The 8,210-nt window shown below is 28.2% G+C and overlaps 1 long non-coding RNA gene across 1 annotated transcript; it reads right to left on the bottom strand.

The window, feature by feature from the left end:
- Window positions 1-2,002: 2,002 nt before the first annotated feature.
- Window positions 2,003-6,095, bottom strand: LOC120068738. Its single transcript, XR_005479356.1, has 4 exons — window positions 5,821-6,095; window positions 4,644-5,730; window positions 2,704-2,766; window positions 2,003-2,120 (listed from the first exon to the last, which is right to left on the bottom strand). It is a non-coding gene; the product is annotated as an uncharacterized LOC120068738 (long non-coding RNA).
- Window positions 6,096-8,210: the final 2,115 nt, after the last annotated feature.

The raw sequence follows: 8,210 nt of genomic DNA, 5'->3' as shown, positions 1-8,210 counted from the left end.
ATTTTCAACAAAAGATGAAGCTTTATCAATGTGCTACTTTTTCTAATTTCCAACTTTTCTCAATTGTCAGCTTTGTTTTCAATCCAAAACTTTATTTTCAAAGAAATTTAATTAAAAACCATAACAAATGACTTATATTTATTTTTAACCTCAAACTTTTTCAATTAAATTTTTGGTCAAATTATACAAAATACTCTTGAACTTTGTACTTTGTATCAAAAATCAAATTTTCAAAAATACCTTTATCGTTAGTTTAGATAGAAACCATTAAAGTTTTGTTTCAACCTCTAAACTTTCAAAAGTTTCAAAAACCCTTAAAAAAAATTTAAAAAAACCTTAAAAAATACCCTTACTATTTGCATATGAAGAAAAATAAGTTAATATTCGTTTAAAAAACAATTTCTAACTTTCAAGAGTTGCATTAATACTTTTAATTTAACAAAGAAAAATTTTTAAAATGCTCATACCGTTAATCTAGTGATCAATTTGTTTAAAGATTTCTTGAGTTTGAAAAGAATCAATTTTAAAATAAATTATATAGATTTTCTCTTTTAGATACTCTCATTTCTCTCCCATTTGTTCAATTCTTATAACAATTTTTTCAAAACGAAACATAAAATAAAATTGTAAGTTAAAGCATAAAATCCCAAAAAAATATCTCATAACATTTCAAAATCAATATCTTCCCTTAAAACTTACCAAAACAAAAAATAGTCAAATACAAAAATGATGTATTTGGTCATCAACATACACTAAAAAATACTAGTATACAACCTTGTTAAAACATATAAGTCTTTAGGTCCTCTTGGTGCTTCCATTATTCTCTTTCTTTTCATTTTAATATATATATACCTTAACTAAAGGGAGTAAAATTTTTTTAATGATAAAAATAAAGGTCAAACAACGAGAGAAAATATAGAAGAGTAGATCACAGATTAAAGTAGAGGAGATTTAGGAAAATTGAAGAGGGAGGTAAAGGGGTGTAGATAAACCGTAAGAACATATTTAAATCATTTTTTTAATATAAGGTTACTAATGCAATTTTTTGAAAGTTTAGAAATATTTTTACAACGAGATATTAACGAAACAAAACCTTTTTTTTAATATAGGATTTAAAAAAAAAACCTTTCTTTAAGTTTAAGGGTATTTTTTAAACTTTTCTTTAAGTTCAAGGATATTTTTGAAACAAAACACTAACAGTCTCTATCCAAAACTAATAGTAAGGTATAAATCATTTACAAAATTTAAGGATGTTTTTAAAAATTTTCAAAGTTTAAGGGTATTTTTTATACAAAGTGCAAAGTTTAAGGGTATTCGGTATAATTTAGCCTTAAATTTTCACATCAATTCACCTTAAAATTGAATTGATATGAGTTTTGTTTCTTTTACCATCCAACATTTTCACATCATTCACTACAGGAAAAGAGATCTACGATAACTTTGAAAAAAACGTTATAATAGGTCTTTTATAGCATTTTTTTGCAAAGTCGTAACAACCCACGCATTTTTATAGTATTTTTTAAATGCTAAAAAAAGTCCAACCTTTTAATAGCATTTAGTAACATGCTATGAAATAATTTACTTTTTATGGCATTTTGCAAACCATATTTGATATTTGTAACATGTAAGGTAGCATTTTGAAGAAGCTATTAAAGTTGTTTTTATAGCTAAAATTTGAGGTTATTGTTTGCCTACTATAACATTTATTGCTAGTTATAATTATTTGTTTAATGAAAGCTATAACAAGCCTTCAAATGTTCAAAAAAAAAAAAAAAAAAAAAAAACTTTCCATAGCATTCATAATTTTTTTTAGTTTTTTTTAGGAACTTTTTATAATTTCTCAATTATGTTCATGTTGTTATTATTGTGTTTTATACCTTGCTACACATTAAAAGTGAAAAATATTTATAATTCACATAATCAAAATATCTATATATTTAAATAAATATTCATACAAGATTCATAATGTAAAAAAAATTAATGAATATCACACATTTGGAGATGAACAAAACATAAATTTTATAAATTACAAAATATTGATAAAAAAAATCTAATTAGCTCCAAGTTAGTTGTGTTTGTTGTCTAGATATCGCATGCATTATTGATAGTTCTTCAACACCCTACAAAAAGTCATTAAATAATAAAAATTAAGTAAAATTATTGAAATAAAGAACAAAAATAATAAATAGATATACATGCAAGTTAAAACTTTATACTTCCAATTACATCTTGGATGTGTCATAAGATGATAGAAGAAAATAAAGATAGAAGAAACAAAGAACCTACTAATATCTATAAACAAAATTCATAAAATAACTTCCAACCAATTTCAAATGGTTAATATCTATCTAAACAAATTACAAATATGGTCAGAAAGATAACTTGGTTATGCCTAAAAAATTTGCAATATCTTGGACACAATCATATGAGACTTTAAATGAACTCCTAACTTTTTGAACTCCCCTCCCCCACCTTGCATACCAAATTACATCATGATGGTGCATTCATTGGTTTTCATTTGCAAATTACAACTTCACAGATCAAACAATATTACATATACTTTAGGGTACTCAACCTCAGTAGAAAATCTTAGGAAAGTTTCAAGTTACATTGACTAAAAAGACAAAAGATTATATATAAAAAGTTTAGACCAAAGATTAAGAGAAGCCTAAACTCATAGTTTAGCACCGCACACCAACTTACCTTTGTCTTCAAGAGTAAAGTGAATCGTCATCTCCATTGATGCAAAAGCCATATTTCATCCACCTACCCAAAGAATTACAAAATACAAGATCAATTTCAACAAACTTCCAAACAATGATTCAAAGAGAACAATGCTTCTTCAACGATATAATTGAGCCTCTAATTCTAAGGCTGTAGACATGCAACTCAATTTTACTATCATTATGTGTGCAATAAACCATGCCCAAAGGAGAAAGTGATGGAAGAAGAAAAAATAAATATTTTAAGAAGAATCACAAAAAATAACTATTTCAAGAAGAAGAATCTTTAGCAATTGACACTTACAAACACTTCCATGCCTAAAAAAAAATATGAACATCATTGTGGCAAACTTTAGAAAAAAAATGTACACATGTTCATATATTCTATTCTTCAGAGACATGTAAAAAAGCTTTACACAATATCATGATTCATGACAAAGGCTAGAGAACGAACATATCCAAACTATCTCTTTATAAGTCATGCCATCAATTTCTACTATAATAATGGTAAATTCAACATCTCAAGAATCATTTTAAGACCATTAGCATTGAAAGCATCATTCCTCAACAAGCAGAACCTTTAATCATGCCATCAAACTATCTCTATATAAGTCGTACCATCAAATACCCTATTTGAATGCTAGATTCTCACCACTGAATACACGTATGACATATAAAGAGATGCAAGCAAGTTGTGCACATCTAAATACTCTAACGAATAACATGTGGGCTCTTCTTGTATACATATGGTGCCAAGTCAAAGAATAGGTTAACGAGATTAGTAATAGGTGTTAAAAAACTCACATTACCATGATAATAATAATAAGTGAAAAAGAAAATTATAGACAATCATCCTAATACTAACATGAGTTCTTTCTCCCCACCGGTCTTTCTGAGAGGTTAGAATAGTTGTGAAACTTTTGGGAACGAAGCTTATAAGCATGTGTCTAGACTGGTTCATACATTTATTGATGAGATAACCACCTAATCGATATTTGATGTTGAAAAATTTGTGTGATATTTATATCTTAGGTTGGTGATCATAGCTACTATGGTATAAATCAACTCATATTTTAAGGACATTTATAGCACTGTTCAATTTTCACATTCAGCCACGAGAATTCTTAAAATGAGGCATATCAAATTTCAAAGGAAAACTATTCCACACTATCATACTAGATTTTAGTCATATAAAAACAAGTGTACAAAGACAATTTATTGAATCCACTATGGTGAGTAAACTATTCGTAGTACTTATTCCCTATATCAATTAAATATAATGATGGTTGTCATCTGCTTGACAACAGTCAATGAGAAAAGACGTATTATTGCACCTACAAATCAATAAACTATAAATTAAATAAAGAATTAATGCGGAAATGACTTTCGGGCTTAAACAAAATATGAAAAATATTAGTATTTGAAATAAATCAGTAGAGATCCACACCAAAAACTTTACACAAAAAGGCAAGCCCCAGTTTTCATCAAACAGTTGGTAAGCAAAATTTTTAGATTGGTGAGAAAACTTTCCATTTCTTTCTTTTCTCTAACACATAAACAAATAAATAAGAAAAATGACAACAAACAAAATTAAAAGGATAATTGGAGGTTGGAGAAATCAAAGCAGCAACAACTATTGAAAAATTTTCTTTTCAATTGATGAATATATATAAGAACACACATTTCTCACATATTGTTAAAGAAACAAATCCATATGGAAATACCAAAGGAAAAGCATTAGAAAGGGCTAAATATTGATTCACTTACCTTAAGAAATGCCTTCAAAATCCACAAAAATTCCATCATTAGCACCATATTAACAAAATAATCTCACTCAAAAAAAATTACGGACACTCAATGGATTAACAACCACAAAAAAAAAAACCATTAAACTTATTTACAAGTTAAATAAAATCCTACCATTTTAGTAGGGACAGATTGGGGAAGAACCAATCTCATAATCTTTCAGGCTCGCCTTGAGACTTTCCTGAAAATATTTTCTACAAATCAAACCAATAGATTACACACAAACACACACATATAAAAGAAACATGATGAAAAATAGAGGTAGAAGCAGTTAAATGTTGAAATGACTGAGTACATAGGAAATGCAAAATAACATAAGGTTCTTTGAGGAAAATATTAGATTCAGTTGTCTCGACTCTACACTCTACGACTGAATGCTGAGTGCTGAAAAGTGAAAAAAAGAGTCAGAACAAGGATGATATCGAACACTTCATGAAATACCTCCATAAGTTCAAAATCACGAGAGTGAAAACCAATGGCATGAATGAAAAAAAAAAAAAAAAAGACAAAAAAGCAAACACATTGGCTCTAACTAAACCCCCAGTGGAACGAATTCAATTACCATTAAAGAAAAACTAAACCGTGTAGAAACTCATATCCAACTTTATATTTCTAATAACAATAACCATTCTAAACCCAAAACCCCAAACAAAAACTAAACGAACAGAAAAGTGAAGCCTATAGATAATAGAATAAGAACAAACGTGGAGAGTAAAGCAATCAAAGAACCATAAACATATAAAGTCACATTGAGGCCACCCAAAAATGGAATGCAAATTAGAACATCTGAAAACGAAAGTATCCCAGAAAGAAAAAGGAAAAAGACCCATTAACAAGAACCCCAAATCATAACAACCTAAGCCCCATGAAAAGAAAAAAAATCAGAGAAAACATGAAATGCCTTGAAAGATAATGAGAACCTCACCAAAGAAATCTGGGTTAGACGACAACTTAGGTAGTGATAGGAGAATAAACAACATCAAAAAGAAGAAATACAGAGAAATATGATGAAAAAGTAAGCATTTGAGAGCGAAGAGAATTCAAATTAAAGGTTGAGAGAGAAATGTGTTCTTACCAAATGATGAAAAGTGAAAAATACACAAACCTCTTCTCTATGGCTGAGTGCTAAAACAACGGGTTGAGAGAAGAACACCTTCGATCAAAACCTCTAATACCCAACCCTAACACCATCACGAGAACCCTAAAAAGTTGCAAAAAATGTAAAAGATTGCTAGATAGAAGTAACAAAATATTAACCCGAAAAGATTTAATTATGAAAAAAATAAAATACATTAAGAAAAGAAGCGTTGAAGCACATAATCGATCCAGAGAGGTTGGAATTCGGAGAGGTGAAAACCTTAGTCGAAGCTAGAGAGTGGGTATGGATAACAAGAGTGAGAATAAGAGACTGGAGAGTTGAGAGAAGGTATGGAATGGAAAGTGAAGAGTGGTGGTAGAGATATGAGACAGGAGAGGAGGAAATTATTTTTCAGTTTTTTTTTTTTTTTTTACGGGAGAAGGAGGCACCACATTTGCCCGCCCAAAATTTTAGGAACTTTTAAGAGCGTTTTGCAAAAATGCTCTCACTTAAAGCTACGTTATCAATAATTTGGTTGGTGATTTTATTTCAAAATATTTCTAAACTTTATATGATTTTGTAATTATATTTCTATTTTTTTAAAAAAATTTACATTTACAATATACATCTAAATGTTGTCTTATGTTACAAAAATGACGATTAAAAATGATCAATTATAGTTTAGTTAAGTCACAATCAAAGTTTTATTAACTAGTTATAACAATTTCCACCAATTTCATAGAAGTTTCCGAAATTTTCATCGACATCAATATTTTCATCGATCAAATATTTTGAACTTTGAATAACACAATTATTCTCTTTTTAAAAGTTAAATATTCAATTTCTTACTTAAAAAAAGTTCAAATTAATTATACATCAACTCCTTTTCAAATATATAGTGAATATACAATATTTCACATTAAATGTTATGAATATATTTTATTGTCACGATTAGAACGCCATTTGAAGCAATTATTTATTTCTTTTAAATAGGGAGGGCTAGCAATAAGAATGTGATTCTTAGATAATGTCACAAGAATTCTTTAACTCAGTATTTAAAAGGAGGATTTTCAAAAATAGAAAAAATAAGAAAAACTATCTACACAATAATAAAATTTTAATCTTCTTCGATAAAGGGTAATAGAGGCTTTTTGCGATAGAGATTAATAGAGACTAATAGAAGTTTATAGAAGTCTATAAATATTTATTTATTTATTTATTTCTATAAATATTTTTACATTTTTTCTATCGATGAAAATTTACCAATTTAAAATAGGTAACATAAAGTAGTTTTTTTTTTTTTTTTTTTTTTTTTTTTTTTTTTTTTTTTTTTTTTTTTTTGTATATACTTAATACATGAAGCATGCCACGTAGAATGAATTGATTTTTTTGTTGATTGTTGATCAATTTTATAATTTCCAAGAATAGAAAAAACCAGTAAAAGTACAAAAGTGATAAAATCACGAGATGTATTTAGATTTGTGAGGCCAATGATTGATTAGCATAGGAGAATTATTCTCGCCAATTTTAACACAAACGTTATCGAAAAGTTAAAAGGTAATGTGTGCTTAAGTTAGCAAAGTGGACAAAAAAGAATAATTATCTTACAAGTAAAGAAAATATATGCACTAACTGGCGCCATTAGATTCAATGGATCCAACGGTTAGCATGAATCGTACTTGAATCTTGTGAAAAAAGGAATCTATTTTATGATCAACAAAAAGCTCCATTGTCACAACGACCACAGTGGTAGTGGTCTACCTGTCGGGAAAAACTTTCCATTTCTATGATATTAGTTAAAAAAAATTGAGAAATTAAAAACAATAAAATTGGAAACACAAGAATTTACATGAGCCCTATTACACGAGCACTCTTTCAAAGCTATTCTCTCTCCTAATCCCAATTACAAAATTTAACTAGAGCTAGTACATCCAAGTTTAAAGTATTTCTAATTGAGACGACTTGAAACTAGAGACATAGGTTTCTTTTGTAGACTTGGAGCCTATCCCTATTCTTTAATTTAACCGATGTGGGACAAACTACATTTCTAATATTTTACCAAAATCCAACGCTACCACCATGGGAGATAATCCAATACCAAATACAATAACTTTCAAAGGTGACCTACTTTCCTTTTGTTGCATGTGTCGCTCTGACTTTGTCATTTTGGAATGAGGTTTCTTTGTTGTCTAAGTTTTTGTGAATTTATGTTTAAGTTTTACTTATAAAACATACCAATTAAAATGACGATGTTTCGTTGTTACTCATGAACTCACGAACTCATATACCTTAATTCCATTTTAATTAGTTATAATACTATACGTTCATTCGATGTATTTTGATTGAATTTCCATGATATGATAGATAGAGATGACAGATTAAGGTTCTAAAACGTATATTCATTTAAAAAGTCACGCAGGGACATGAGTTAGATTAAGGATAGATTTCTTATTTTATTATATACCAATCATACTCATTCAACTAAGATTTATGTAATACCATGTGTGCATAGCGTTATTAAGGGTGTTAAATGGTAGAGAGTAGATAAAAATGTAATTGAAACATCTTTTACATTAAAAGGTGAAGCTAAAAAAATATGTTAG

Source organism: Benincasa hispida, chromosome 1 (genome assembly GCF_009727055.1).
Source record: "Benincasa hispida cultivar B227 chromosome 1, ASM972705v1, whole genome shotgun sequence".
NCBI lineage: Eukaryota > Viridiplantae > Streptophyta > Magnoliopsida > Cucurbitales > Cucurbitaceae > Benincasa > Benincasa hispida.
This window is presented reverse-complemented; position numbering and strand designations above follow the sequence as displayed.